This window comes from Camelus bactrianus, chromosome 19, assembly GCF_048773025.1.
Source record: "Camelus bactrianus isolate YW-2024 breed Bactrian camel chromosome 19, ASM4877302v1, whole genome shotgun sequence".
Lineage (NCBI taxonomy): Eukaryota > Metazoa > Chordata > Mammalia > Artiodactyla > Camelidae > Camelus > Camelus bactrianus.
Window position 1 is genome coordinate 41,557,944 of NC_133557.1, and position 16,198 is coordinate 41,574,141.

At 37.6% G+C, this 16,198-nt stretch overlaps 1 protein-coding gene across 7 annotated transcripts in view; it reads left to right on the forward strand.

Annotated features, from left to right (window-relative positions):
- TASP1 (taspase 1) overlaps positions 1 to 16,198 on the forward strand; it is a 261,040-nt gene that overhangs the window by 75,161 nt on the left and 169,681 nt on the right. The window lies entirely within an intron of this gene.

Genomic DNA, 16,198 nt, shown 5'->3' on the forward strand with positions numbered 1-16,198 from the left:
TAGTGCCCTTTTTTGATTGATCTGTTTTTGTAAAATGTCATGTGGATTCATCACTGGGAGACAAGGAAGCAACACAGCTATACACTTTGCTGTCTGTGCAATGGTCCATCAATGAAGACTTTGAATGAAATGGCATGGTTGGTCACTGATCATGATGGGCGTCTAATATTTACATAGCGATCTCTGAGCTGAAGAGCTGGTAGTGAAGTTTGTATTTTATGCAGTTACTCACAGTTCATACACCATGGTAAGTGAAATCTGAACCATGTTGTTGAGTGGTCTTATTTAACCAAGATGTGGTAACTGAAATTTGTCTGTATCAGAACTAGACAAAGCGAGGACTGTGTTTGTGAAAGGAGCCTGAACTGTCTGTCCTGTGGAGCTTCCTTCGGCCTGAGTTTTGCTGATCACATATCCACGGTGCAGCTCAGCATGTTCCTCCATCCTTTTTTCCTTCCTGCAAATTGGCATCTGCATTCTCCCCAGACAGTATTGCCATGGACTCTCATTGCTGTGAGGATATTTAGTTTATGTGATGAAGTGTTGACATGTTTTAAATTTACCTTTTGATACAAAAAGTAAAAGGTAGTTGTGTTGGTGTTAATCTTTATCACTTTTTGAAAAAGGAAAACCATCTTTTGGAATGAAGTGGTTGACTCATTGCCCAGTCGCTGTTCTTAGCTTCTGCTCCAGGACTGACCGAGTTGTCACATAATTGGAAGGGTTGCTGCACAGAGGAGGTACGCATGTTGGGATAACAGACCGTGCACATCATGATCGAGATTTCATAAATATCAGTTTCAAACAACTAGCCCTGGATATTACTGGAAGAGACTTTTATTTTTGGAGTGTTAAAAGAGGTTGGGGGTATTGTTTGATCTCAACATTTTTGATGTTTCAAGCCTTTTTTTCCCCCCTCTTCACTTTTCACAAGCATATTGTTGAAATAGTTTCCATGTCTTTTTTTCTTTAATAACAGATTCTATAGTTCGATGTACATGGAATTCTTTGCCTCCTCCCACCACTTTTACAAAGTAATTTAAGTTTCCAATTAATTTCATTGGTTTTTAGGTATAGCAGTACTTGTATAGGGCAGTGATATGAAAGATAATCAGACCTTTTCCATCATATAAGTATCTTTCATTCTTCAATTTCTGATGAATAAGTTTAGAAAATTTTGCAATGCTTTGTACAGTGTTGTGTGTCCAAAACCACTCTAAAGAGATGCTACAACTTTTAATTTTGTGTTCTTTGGCCACCACATAGGGACATCAAATTGGCCACATGTTTCAGGAAGGAAATGTTGGGCATTGCTTTGTGCGCTTCATATAAATATATTCTATTCTTTTGAAGTATATTGTGGGTAACATTTTTCCCTTTTATCCACCATCTTGAAATTATTATGTAAACGCTTAACTGTATCATACTAAATCACTGTATTTTTTGGGTGAGAGGTAGGTTAAGATCAAAGAAAATAAATGCACAAAAAAACAACATATTCTACTCAGATTGTTCTATTTGTACTTGTGTACATGTCTGTGTATTATGTATGCAGAAAAAGGAGTAATTAGCCTTTTATAGACGTTTACTTATCTGGAGTCTTGCTGTGTTTCTCAAGTAGTTAATGCATAGGTATCTGAGTAAACAGAAGTAAGAAACTGCTTTGCCTCCTCTTTTACATAAAGAAATATACTTTATATATTTAAGATTTTTCATAAAACTGAAAATTCATCCTGTGGAGTGATTATCTTCTGTTGGAAATTATTTCTTTGAATTGTAAGTAATATATTAAAAATAATATTTTCATGCCCTAAGACTAGCTTGATTAAGCCTATAGAACTTACATGTAAATCAGTAAGTAGGCCAGTAGCTTGTTTAAGTATATTGCTAGATAACCACCACCAAATGCATTTATGCAGCTTCCAGAGCCTAGTGATCACTTTTCCTTTGCAGTAGGGGTTTCATTAAATGTCTGTGATTTGCAGCACTTTATGTCAGTTCATCAGTTATCCAAATCCAGAACTTTCAACCCTTGATAGCTGGACAATTGCAATATTTTTTTTCTCCAGTTTTCGAAAAAGCTTCTAAGTTCTCTTATAAAGATTCAATAGCTAGTAGGTTGGATTTCTTCCCAAGTCTTCCCTAAACCCTCACAAAGCTATGCCTTAAATTTATACTGAGTCTTAAAGTTGTAAGTGAGATATGATTGAGGTAAGAAGTGAGTGTTAACAGATCTTAACTGCTGTTTTTATTTTGTAAGGAAAGTAACTTGTGGTTTTCCAGGAGACTTGTTTTAGGTTGACATCAGATATTGTCAGACTTGTAAATCCCCCCTCCAATTTTAGTATCATCAGCTCTGTAGAGCCTCCTTTAAATTTTAGTGTTTAACAGAACCAAGGGGTGGGGGGGGGGAACAGAGCTTTCCTTCATTGTCATAGGGATAGTCTCAGCTGATCCTGTATATAATGTGCAAATCACCATTTATAGCTTTCCTAAAAGGAAGTGCCTCCAGGGAATGGAATTTCACTGGGTCTACAGATAGACCTTCCTATCTGAGAACTGGCTCAGACCATGATGTTGAAAGCATCAGATACTAAGTCAGAACTTTTAAATATGTCCTCACACGATATCACCATGTGCTAACGACCTGAGTTGACCATCACAGGCATAGTAGTGCTACCTCATGCATGGCTGATAAGACCAGTAGAATAGACCAACACATGAAAAGACAAATGTGTACACACACACACACACACACACACACACAGATCAATAACAAGGGTGTTTCCAGATCACAAGATAAGATCCATGCTTAATTAAGTTGAAGGAAAACTATCTAGAATTTTTAAAGGCCTGATTGGCCTGTGTCTTCTGTAATCAGCCTAGAACCTTTTAAATAAAAGATCAGATGCCAGAAACTATTTAGAATTTAAGACCTGAGGCTAGGATTACTTGAGGAGCAGAGAAAGCAGGGAAGCCTGAGAGGTGGGGTCCAGTGGACCGGGAGTTCTAGTCCCAGTCTGCCGTTAACAGCCCGGAGACCTTGGGCAAACAGGGAGCCTCTCTAGACTTTAGTTCCCTGAGCAGTAAAGGCAGCATGCCGAACCAGATGATCGCCGTCATTCTTTCCAGCGTGATAGTTCTCTGATGTGTTTTTACTGGCAACATGGCGTTTGTCCAAGCCTCTTGATCCTCTCACTAAGAGATTCTTTATCCTAGCGTTTGCTAAACCTGGCTGACCATTGTATTCATCTGGGGAGTTTTAAAACTGCAGCATCTTAGGCTCTGCTCTCAACAGACTAAATACAAATCTTCAGGGCCAGTGTTTAAGACTCATTGCTTTTTCTGCCTGATGTGTCACAGTGGACCTAGAAGAGCACCTGCTTAGTGATCGTTGTTTATATGAACGCAGAACATTCTAGAAGAGTTGGTAATTGCATGGTTGCATTAGTTAATAGTTTCATATCACTCTTACTCATGTAGCTCTCTTGCAGGTGGACTAGAGCCCTTTTCTCCTTACTCCAGAATTTTTCTACAGGTAATTGTCATTTTCCACAGGCACCTGACACAGTGTCCATTTAATGAAACTTTGTTGGAATGGATGAATCTAAAATTTTATTTCCTTGCCCTAAACTCTTCCAGTTGCTTTTTACACATTTCACTTCTTTGCCCTGTCACACCCTCACTGAGAATGTCTAGAATCAAGCGTCATCACTGTCTTCTGGGTGACTACAGCAGCATTCCGACTCATCTGCTGGTGTCCCTTCCAGTCAGTCTGTACACAGCATTTGCAGAATCATTTAAAAGCGTACCCTGATTTGGTCATGGCCCTGTCTGCATTCTTCAGTCACTTCTAACTGCTTTTTAAAAATTGAAGTATAGTCAGTTTACAATGTGTGTCAATTTCTGATGTACAGTATAATGGTTCAGTCATACATATACATATGTATATTCATTTTCATGTTCTTAGCTGCTCTCAAGAATAAAGTATAGGCCCCTTAACAGGGCTCACAGGACTTGATAGGAGCGGGAGCCTGTCTTTCTTTCTAGTCTTTTGCTCTTTTACTCTGAGTCTGGGTCACGTTGTTAAGATTCTACCTGAGTCAGGGCCTTTGTCCCTATGATTCCAGACCCCAGGAATATTGCCTCTCCCACCAAGTCCCATTTCAGCTGTCATGCTGCTCCCATTGCCTCTCTATTAGTGTGCTCACTTGACGTCTTTCTCTTCCACTAGAGTGTAAGTTCCAGGAGGACAGGGATTATATATGTTTTGGTTATACCATGGCTTCTCAGCTTGGCATATTTGTTTAGTGAATACAAGCACTGTTTTTTGGGTTTTTTTGGTTTTGTGGGTTTTTGTTGTTGTTGTTTTATTTTATTTTGTTTATTTATTTATTTTTTTGCTTGCTCCTTTTTGGTATGTTTACCACCATCAAGTCCGTACCTTTTTGCCCTTAATGGTTGGACAGTTAAAGTATCTTCATAACTGGCTTCCCTGCTTCTAGCCTTTTTCCATTCCTTTTAATTCTGTGTATTATCCCAAGATACATTTCCTTAAAAGTATCTGCATTGGTTTTGTTCTTATCCTGGGAGAAGCTTTGATAGAATCTTTACTATCTGTAGATTAAAACCCAAAGTTTTCAGCCTGACTTTATGAACCTCTTGAAACTTGGACCCAACCTACTCTTCCATTATATCTCTTCTGGAATAATCTTTTTTTTCTCCTTCCAAATACATTTCTCTATTTGATTTTTCTTGAATTTGCTGGAAGTTCTCATTTCTAAGTTTTGCTCGTGTGTCTTTACCTTTGTGGAATAAATGATAATTAATAATGGAATACCAACCATTTCTCTTCCTAATGAAATTTTAATCCATGTCCTTCTTTAAGGACCAGCTTAAATGCCATCCAGATCAAAATAAATTCCTTTCTTCTACTTAGTACATGTAATGGGTACTCAGTAAATGCTCGTTGAATTGAATTATCTACTTTACATCATTGCCATTTTGAGATTGGTGTGTGTGGTTATTTTATCATATTTTTGTAGGCATATAGAGGCATGAACATTTTGTTTTTTATTCCTATCACAATGCCTTTCCTTAGTTGACATTACTAACTTAAATATCTACAATCAGTGATTCCAATATTAATTCTGAGAAAGCAAAGCATATGTTATTTTCTTTAAATGTAAATCTTACGGTCTTTCAAGATAAATTTGAATCTTTTATTTAAATACTTCAATCATATGTGTCTAAAACTATGCCTCACTTTTAGCAATAATCTTGTATTTGGGGATATAGTGAAAGTAGAGTTAAATTATCTGAAATATTACTACTAATATTGAGTGAAGGAAATGATTGCAGGGGAAATAAGGTCTTAGAAACAGCTCATAGTTGCAACTGAACATTCCAGAGGTGAGTCAGGAAGTGTCCACAAGGGGGCGTGCCCATCTAGCCATCTAGAGAAACTTGACCAAGTCTCTCTCCTATTATGCAGGTAGAAATGCCTGTTTTACAAATGAACTCCTAGGTCATGTCTTTTTTTCTAGGAAAAAGAATGGAGCTTCACCACAACAGAAATTCCTACCCATTTTCTAATACCTGTTTATTTTGGTTGTGTGATTTTCCAGGGAGGGGCAGGGGACAGGATGGAAATGGGGATTGCCTTGTAAGCTAAGGCAAGTCTATGAAGCTTGTGATTGTGCGCCCCCCCCCCCCCATTTTGAAAATATTTTCACTGTGCAAGCATTGTCATTGCTTCTGTGGTCATTTAATGTCATTTGCTCAAGGGATTGGCAGTGTTGCATTTTCATTGCTCCATTGATTTGCATAGCCTGAGGTTATGAGGAACTCACTAGCGAGGGACCTTAGGAGTGACAGGTTTGAGTGATGTTTCCATCAGAGGTCATGGCCTCTTGGGATCTTCAGTTTTTCTTTCCAGTACTTGTTTTACCTTGTCTTCAACATTATCACCAGCAGACATTTATTGACTACTACTTACGTGCAGGTTTTAGGGAGCAAGTAGAGCATGTGGCCCCTGACCATTGTATGTGGTCCAGGGGAATGAAACGGTAAAGGGAGGTCATACTGTTTGGTATGTGCTAGAAGAATGAAACCATCAGTGAGAACTACAGGGACTAGCAGGATGGAGAAATTGCCCTAAGTGCACTGTTTCTCATGGTAGGCTTTATGGAAGAGGTGGAATTTAAGCTAGGTCTTGGATAAAGATTAAAGCTTACATACCTGTGTGCAGAGAAAAAGAAAGTCCTAGGTTTAGAAGCCTGTGAGTGGATAAGCTGGTTGAACCAGAGTTTCTGTAGGATAGTGGTTTCAAACCCAAATGCTTATAGGGGGCCATAGCCTGAATGTGGGAGGCAGTCTGGGGAGGGAGGGGCGTGGATTGCAATACATATTCCACTTTAAAGTATTCAACAAACAAAATTCACGACACTAAAATCATATACCATGCTGGTCAAACCAAACTCTGGTTTTCACAGCCTGTAATCCCCAGTGGGGCCATGACAGTTGATAAGATACAGCTGTTCACAGAATTTAGCAAAGTGAAATAGGCCATAGAGGAAGTAAGTCCACAGCCAGAGTGGACTTAACGTCCACTTGAGTGCAGATGGACTCAACGTCCATCTACTTTTGTTTGCAGGAGAATATTTTGAAATATATATGAATGGTGCCCGTCCCTGAGGCTGTTTGCATCAAACACAGCCTTCTGAGTGTTGGGAATCTCTGAAAACATCATTGAGGTTAATTTGAATGGTGCTAGAATTTCTCAGATATACTACTATCTTAATTAGTTTATATCCTAGAATATACTTAGCTTCTTTCCTGCTCTTTGTAATTCTTTGATCTGTGTCTAATTTCTAATAAAATTTTAATCTATTGAGGAACAAAAAGAAAATAAGCATATGGACACTTGTTCTTTTTTGCTTGTTAACATGTTTATCTTTAGTTATATATTTATGATTTTGAATAATAATTTTTTGTGAGTATACTCACATGGTCAAATAAATACTACTTTATCTAAAAAAAACTCATGTCAAATAAAGTCACTTGTTACTGTGTTATTAAACTCAGTGTCAAATATTGTTCTTCAGTCTGAAGAGGGTGGAATTTAAATCCAGGTTAAATGACCCATCCCATTTGTTATGGTGTTTCATTGGCAGGAATAGACTCCAGATTGTCCAAGTTACTTTCCAGTCCTTTATCTGTTATTCCCCACTGCTTTAAGACTCAGTTCAAAGGCCAGAGTGGCTCTGGTATTTAAAAGAAAAAGTGTAATTTTATCCAGAGAAGGTAAATGTAAGCTCTGAAATGAAAGAAAGACCAGAGGTCCAGACCACGGCCAGGTGTTCCTGGAAAGAGCCAAATTGGACAACTAAATTGAAAAAGGTTGCCTGCTCTTATTTAACAGACTTTGTTACTGTCTATTTAATTAGCCGGGTCTTAGCTCATTTATGTGTGTGTTTTTTAATCTGCCAAGGTAGCGACATTCATGGCCTGTTAGTGTGTGTGCTGGTAGTGTGTTGTGCTATCTCTGTCGCTGAAGTAGGTGATCCATGTGCCTCTGTGAAGTGGAGCTGCCGAATAAGGGGCATCCCCTCCTTCTCCCTCGAACATGGTTCCCAGACGGCAGGGAGTGAGTTTAGGATCTTGAAGGATGACTAGCTCTCCGGTGGGAAAAGTGAAGTTCAAGCTAAAGTATTGTATGGGTATTAATTACTTAGAGCTTTTAGGGAAAGCAGTTTGGAATTAAAGAACCTGAACTGGTTAATCAAAAACGAGGAGAGTGTGATCTGGTGCCAGATGCACTAAGAGGATGGGAGGGAAGGAAAGAAGTGTCACCAGAGAAAACGCTGAGTGGTGGAGTGTGCGACCGAGATAAAGATACATACTTTCTTCATTGATAGAGTGAGAGGCTTAGTGTTTCATGGTAGGAGCCTTAGAAGTTTATTTTGAACAGGTGACCAAAGGGCACACAAAATCTCCTGAAATAAAGATCATTTCCATATTGTGAGAAATGAATCTAGACTTTGGTTGTTATGGGACGAGTGAAAGATTTCTCAGCAGTTGTTTAAAGATGTGCTTTGGGGGCAGAACCCATTTAGGAGGGATGTGCAAAAGCATTACATTTAGGGAAGATCTAAATGTGAAATAATCAGAGAAACCTGTGAGGTTGTAGGAACACTGCTTTAAATAGGCTGAGTCTGGATTGTGAATACAAACTGAGTAAGGTGCAGTTTCTGAGGACAGGGAGTTTGAGTTGTATTGATGAGGTTCAATTAAAAAATATTCATTTCTTGACATTTTGTTAGTTGCTGCTTACAGGTGGATGAGGGGCAGGACAAGCTTTGAAGAGTCCGGGAACAAGCCAGTGTATAAAGAGTCTTCCAGACTGGGGAGAATGGCTGGTTTTAGGTTGTGCCTTTAGGGCCAGGGCCTCCCGAGACCTTTTCTGGGGTTACTTGAGGCTCTGGGACTTGAAGAAGGGCAGAGTTTTGATGTGGCTCAGGGCTGGGGAGTAGAGAAGAGCCGCATTTGGGCTGAACGAAGTGCCAGGGAAGCAGGAGTGGCCGTGTCTGCTGTCCCTCCAGTGGGCCAGGGCTGTGCTGGAGACGGGGGAGCGCGGCCTTTGCTGAGGCTGAGGTGATTCACAGAGAAAACGATCGCCTGTTAGATTAATTCATTGAGTTAACAAGCTGTCTCATCACAGAACCAATTTTGCCCTTTTTTTCTTTTTATTTGTTTATTTTTTATTAAAAAAAATTATTATTTTTAATGGAGGTCCTGAATGGAGGTACTGGGGATTGAACCCAGGACCTCACGCAGACTAAGCATGAGCTTTTACCATTGAACTATATCTCCACCCCCTTATTTGTTGATTTCCTTCTATTGCCTTTTTGGATCTTAATGTTTAATCATTAAGATTTTGATTTTTTGATTTTTCATCTTATCTCTCTTTTTTCTCTTCAAGTTTATCTTGTTCTCTTTCTATCTTGTTTAGCTGGACACTTAGCTTATTAATTTTTTTTTCTTGCTATCAACGTTTTGGGTATGAATTTCCCTGTGAGTACCATTTTTCCTATATCTCTCATAAGTTTTGCAATGTAGTATGTTTATTATCATTCATCATTAAGTATTTTTTGTTTCTATTTGGATTTCTAATTTGATGCATAATTTATTTAGAAGTGCTTTTTTCTTTTCTAATTTTCAAATTTTATTCATCTTTATGGACTCCTAGATTAATTGTATTATAGTCAGAGATTATATTCTGTTTGATGTTGTTTCTTGAAATGTGTTGTGATTTAGTTTACGGGTTAATGTATGATCAATTTTTGTAAATATTTATTTGTATTTGAGAAGAATGCTTCCCCTCTAATAGGTACAGAATTCTGTGAATGCCTGTCTATTTAAGCTCTTTAATGTGCTATTCAGATCTTTTATTTCTTACTGATTTTCTTTTCTTTTTCCTTTTTTGGTCTTTTGACCTATTCATAGCTAAGAGAAATGTGTTAAAATAGCTCATTGTGAGGCTTGGTTTGTTGATTTCTCCTTGTTGCTGTGTTTTTGCTTTATATATATTTGAGGCTTTTTTTTTTAGGTACATACAAATTTAGAATTATTATATCTCCTTGGTGAATCTAAACTTTCAGTATTTGTCATGTAGATATCCTTTGGTTCCGTTAACATTTTGTGTCTTAAAACTTATTTTTCTTGCTGTTAATATAGCTACATTGTTTGGGTTGGTACCTGCCTGGATCTCTCTCTCTCTCCTTTTTCCCTGTCCTTTTACTCTCAGCTTTTCCATGTTCTTATTCTTCAAGTGTATCTCCTATGAATAACATACAGCCAGATATTAAAACCCGATTAATTAATTTTGTTTTTCATGAAGGCTTGTTGTTTTATTTGCTTACCCATTCCTTGTTTCATGCCCGATTGTTCTTCTCCTTCTTGGATTATTGTCTTATTCCTTTCAGGCTGCTGTAACGAAATACCATAGACTGGGTGGCTTACAGACAACAGGAATTTATCACAGTTCTGGAGGCTGGGAAGTCCAGCATCAAGGCCTAGCAAGATTTGGTGTCAGGTTGGGGACCCACTTCCTAGATGGCCATCCTTCTGCTGTAACCTTTCATGCAGAAGGGGCAAAGGGCTTCGTGGGCTTCTTTGAGAATCAGGCATAATCCCATTCATGAGAGCTCTGTCTTCATGGCCTAACCGTCTTCCCATGTCCCACCTCCTGACACCATCAGCTTGAGGGTGAGGATTTCAACATGTGGATTTTTGAAGGAAGGACACATTCAGATCACAGCAGTTATTTTTCTTCTCTTTAAAGTATACATTTATTTATTCATTCATCTGTTTAACAAATATTTATTGAGTGCTTAAGATGTATCAAGTACTTTTCTGTGTGCTTAGCATATGTTAATGAATAAAACATACACAGGTTACTGCCTTGGTGGAGCTTCCAGTCTTGTGGGGGAGGTTGGCAGTTTAAATAATACGAAAATAAACTGTATATTTTAGGAGATGATGACGTGTTATGGAAAAGAAAGTAGAGTCAAGAAAGGAAGAGTAGGAATGCTCCCAGGTGGGAGGGTGGGAGGGTCAGAGGGAGGTATTAGCATGATCCTCTGGGGCTTCATTTAGTGCAGGTCTCCTGGTGGTAAATGCATTTCATTTATTTATTTATAAATGTATTTTATTTTATTTTTGTTCCTAAGAGGTAATTTTGTTAGATACCCACTTGTAGGTTTGTAGTTACTTTTCTCTGAGTACCTTGAATATATATGACCGCCTGCTGGCTCCCATTGCACTTGTGGGAATTCCACCGTCATTCTGTCATAGGTGAGCTTTCCTTTCTGTTTGGCCCCTTTCCTTTCTCTCTGCTTCCCTGAGATCTGGATTCTTATTTTTCATTAGTTCTGAGGAAATTTGAGCTATTTTCTCTTTAAATATTTTCACTTCTCTATTCTGTCTGTTCTTTCCAGTTGGGCATACATTAGACTTTCAGTATTTGTCATGTAGATATCCTTTGGTTAAAAAAAAAAAATTTTACCATCTCTTTCGTATTTTCCATCATCCACCCCCCCACCGCTGACAATTGCAATCAAATATGTATTAAATGTTATATAAATATAAATGTGTTATGCTATTAGGAAAAAGTTGAAAAATTTGTTTATGACCTGACGTTTTGAATTCTTGGTTGTGTACTTTAAGATAGATAGACCTGTTGATTTTTTTTAAGGCAAAACTTACAATCGGTGAAACACACACAACCTTAAGTGTTTAATTTGGTGAATTTTGACATGTGTACACAACCGTGTAACCTGCACCCCCATCAAGATAGGATGCTGCTCTTACTGTAGAAAGTTTCCTTGTACCCCTTCATAGTCAATGCCCTCCTCCCAAGACAATCATGTTTCTGATTCTTTTTCACTGTAGAGTAGTTTTACCTGTTCTAAAACTTCAGGTAAATGGGATAATATATCATGTACTCTTTAGGATCTGACTTCTTTTACTCAGCGTGCATCTAAAACAGTATCCATGTTGTTGTACACATCACTGGCTCTTTACTGAATAGTCCTCCACTGTTGCCAGTTTCACAGTTTGTGTATCCATTCCCCTTTTGATAGACATTTGAGTTGTTTCCACGTTTTGACTATTGCAATTAAAGGTGCTATAGACATTCTTGACAAGTCTCTCTCTCTTTTTTTTTAATTGAAGTATAGTTGATTTACAATGTTCTGTTAGTTTCTGGTGTACAGCATAGTGATTCAGTCATACATTATATATACATAATTTTTTCATTGTAGGCTATTATAAGATATTGAATATAGTTCCCTGTGCTGTATCTTAGGTCCTTGTTGTTTATCTTTATATAGTAGTTTGTATATGCTAATCCCAAACTTCTAATTTATCTCTTCAACCTCTTTCCCCTTTGGTAACTGTAAGTTTATTTTCCATGTCTATGAGTCTGTTTCTGTTCTATAAATAAGTTCATTTGTCTCATTTTTTTAGATTCCGCATATAAGTGATATCATGTGATATTTGTTTGACAAGTCTTTTGCCATATATTTTGATTTCTCTTGGGTAAATACTTAGAAGTTTAATTGCTGGGTCATAGCTAGGTGTGTTTATTCAATTTAGAATTTAAAATTTCTGATTTAGAATTTTAAAATTGTGATTAACATTTATTCCAAAAAAGGTAAGAGGCCAAATTTGATCAACATCGTATTTTTTAACTGACTTTATGTCATTGGGATGTATTCTATAAGTGTTTTTACCAACTGAATGGAATTTAATGATCTAGTCAATATTTTCTTAAGGAAAGTGTCATAATTATCATTATTCTTAGATTCCTCAATTTTAACTTCAACTCCGGTATATCTTAGGTTTGCTATCCTTAACCAGTGGTTCATTATGAGTACAAATTAAATAATATTAATTAAACAACATATTAACAAGAATAAACAAGATTTAGAGCTGTATACAGCTACGATGGTGGTGGTTTTTACGGCTCAGCTGTGGAATAATCTACGTCATGAGCATATTCACCTGGTTTCCACCATCACTTACATGTGCTCACTCAGCATGAACACTGAGGCACTCAAAGGTTCCATTTGGAAGAGAAAAGAAAACCCATAATTCAGTATTTGTAAGATTATTTTAAAAACCAATATTAAAACCACTGCCTTTTCCATCTTTAATGTTGCAGGCCCCAGAACACTATAGGAATTCTGCCAGTTGGAAAATTTGTCCTTTGCTACCTTTGAGGGTTTGGAATTTTTAGGTAATCCTCTGGAGCTGTGTTATAATATGAATTTATACTTAAAGCTGTAATCTAGGTATATTAAAGCCCCTTAAAAGCCTGGTTAACACACTTTATTTTTATTTTGAGCTGAAATTTTTTCTGTTAACTTTTGTTAAGTGACTTAGGGGATTAATAAGAAAGATTTTTATATAATATATTTCTTTTCTCTGTTGTAGATGTGTTTGGCACTAATTTGTGTAGTGCTGTAAAGATTTTAATACATATTCATTAAACCAAGAAAATAAAGGATCATTTAAAAATAGACATCTTGACTGTGGTTGACAGAAGCATTGTTTTTAGTATTGGGCATCAGAAGGGTGGTTTTTCTGGAGAAGCGAAAGGTTGTCAGGTATTCTTATATCCAAATTTTCCTTGGTTTTAGCCAAGCCAGACATGTGAAAGTAGATAATTCTAGCTAAATCGTACTTTGTTTACACACGCAGTGGATATACTCTGAGCCCATAGCGGCCCCACTGTAGGAGACGATGTGGAGCCAGACCGAGGTCTCCGGTAGCCAGAGCTATCATTCCATCATCAGGATGCTCCCATACGTCGGCAGTGTTTCTCAGGTGGAGGCTCATGCCAGTTACAACGCTGCTCACCAACCTAACAAAGGTGTATTAGGAAGGTTTATTATCTTTTGAAAAGATGTATTTCTGTCTTTATTACTGTATCAGGGTAATCCCACCATACACTAGTTTCAGGATGCACTTACACATTTGAGATATCATTCTTGTGTTTTAGCTCTTTGATATTTGAGTAATTCTGTACAGAAGAAAGACCAAGTTAATGAGATAAGTAACTGATGGATGGTGTCTCTTGGCAAGTTGCAGAGTTAGAGTGTAGGTTAGAGGCTTAATTTTCACGTGGAAAGTACCTGCACTTTGTTCTAAGAGATTTATTCCTTTTAAAGTATTTTACATGTGTTACTTAATTTAATTCTTACAATAACTGTGTAATAGCCACCTCCAATTTGGAGCAGAGAAAAATAAAAACTTTTGACATTAAGCCCAACAGAGATTACTGCATTATTGGTTACTTCAAGAAAGTTTTACTTCACTCTTTTCCATAACGCATGCAAACTCTATGCCAACTTCATATACAGTTGTTTGTTCCGATGGGAACTATAGTTCATACTGTTGCCTTTAGTCACATTTCTATCCAAAAAAAATAATGCACATAGCAAGTTTTGGTCAAGGACAGTAGGTATATGTGATCTGTGTGGCTCACGTACTTTTAAGTATTTATGGAGTGCAAGAGTATAATAGTAGCTCTGTAGAAAAACAGTCATTGTGTGTTTTTTAGCCTTTCTAAGATTTCATTTCTGTATAAACAAGCTCTGTGAAATTATTATGGCCAAAATACCAATGTTTGTCTTTCACTCAATTTATCTACACTTCATAAAAATGCTTAAATATTACTTCATCATCCTTAAATTTGCTTTTCAGTATGTGAAATCTAGGAACTAATTCTCAAATATTTATGAAGCAATTCTGGTTTCTGCAGGTGTTGCAAGCCATTAGGAATATTCAGCTTAATTTGGAACAGGATTCTCTATTTTTTGCTTGATTTTTTCAATTTTGGAAAACAAGTTACAGTAAATCCAGCTGCACATGATCCTTTTTGTCTTTCTAGAGTATTAGGGTTAAGAGTTACAGTTCACAATAGCGTGATTGAAATGCTAAGAGAATTGTTTCGCAGGTAATGTACATCACTGTGTCTATGTTACGTGTCCCCTCAGTAAAGTTCTATTTGTAGAATGTCTGTGTAGGATCAGCAGTCATAGTTAATGAAAAAGGACTAAGCAGGAATACCCTTTCTTGACTTTGCTGTTGCTGTTGTTGAGGAAAGCTGTTTTACAGTATCTATTTGTGTGACCGTTATCTATTTCTAAAGAACCAGTAGATTCAATAAGATCATACTTTAAAATAGTGAAGCAGAGTGGATCAGACCTTTCCTCGGTGTTTACAGTCGGGTTGGGAAACTATCCTTGAAAGTCAGACAACCTGCTGTCGGCAGAACCGTGATATTCTGGGATCTGGCTGTGTCAAGCCTTTGGCTGGACTTCTCCCAGCTGTGCTTAACAGGAAGCGTGGGACTGTAGCACTGATTTCAGTCAGTTACACCTTTTATGTCGAAGTCAGCACTGTCATAGAATAGCAGTGTGTTTAAGAGGAGTTAGAATTTAGAGCTAGAGTCTCCTAGTAGATGTAATATTTGTTATGGTGTACTCTACCTCTAAATTTTTTAGTTTGCTTTAAGGCAAAATCTGTTGTTTGCATTCTGCTTCCAATATTTCAAAACTCCCTTTTATGTTGCTCAGCTTCTAAGGTGGCCCTGGGGGCTCATTGGCTTTTCTGGGGATTGCCTTAGTGTGGCATTTCAAAACCCACCCAGCTGGGGACCGCCTGCACAAATAACATCTTGCTCAGTAGTTGGAGCATAAACCACACAGGAGGGGGAGCTGGTCTTGTTGAACGTGGGGTTGTGCCTCACTCTTTCCTACAGACTTAGGTGTGGGCATGAGGATGGGAGTCTCAGGTTCTGGGGCACCCGTGCCCTAGCGTAAGAGAACCACCACGACTGCTCTGAACCTCAGGACCTCGAGTAGCATGCCCTTTTAATACATTTAAAAGAGATGATGTTTCATGGAACTTACCCTCCCCTTCCCTTCCTTCTGATTTTCATCCAGCAGCGTAAGATTTGTCTGTTTTGCACAGGTGACCCAAAAATCTTTGAGTAGGAGACAGCTGCTTGTAGTCACAACATGTGAAATGCCTTAAGCATGTGGAGCCTGAAACATGACACAGAAAGACAAAGATGCGTCCCAGGAATGTACAGTTTTCTGCCATATGACTGACAAGCGTATTATTAATATGCAGAGAAGAGAGCTTGCCATAAAGTTTCTCCCAAGGAAGGAAATATAAAAGAAAATTGCAGTATGGTCTTCTTCAAGACCATAAATGTCATTCCCTTCACTTATTGTGCTGAATATATTACTTTTAGAAATTTGTATATAACATTTTATAAAACACTAATAAGGCCATTTATTAGTTCACTTATGCCATAGATCTTTTCCTCTATGAATTCTCAATCATGAACTTAATTCTTGAGATTAAGGAGACACTGGGATATACTGTAATTTATATTAAATTGTTTTTTTCCCCTCTCCCATAGAAAGGCATGTTAGGCTTATTGTTAGAGTAAAGCAATGAGACACACTTTGTTCAGGATTTTTTCAAAGGGAAATAAATTTTGACTTGAACCGGATTTAAGTGGCAACTTGATAATAGATAATTTCAGGAGATTACTGAATGTCCCCTTTAAGGATTAGCTCAGATTTCGTTGTGTCATGATATCATTGTCACACACCGT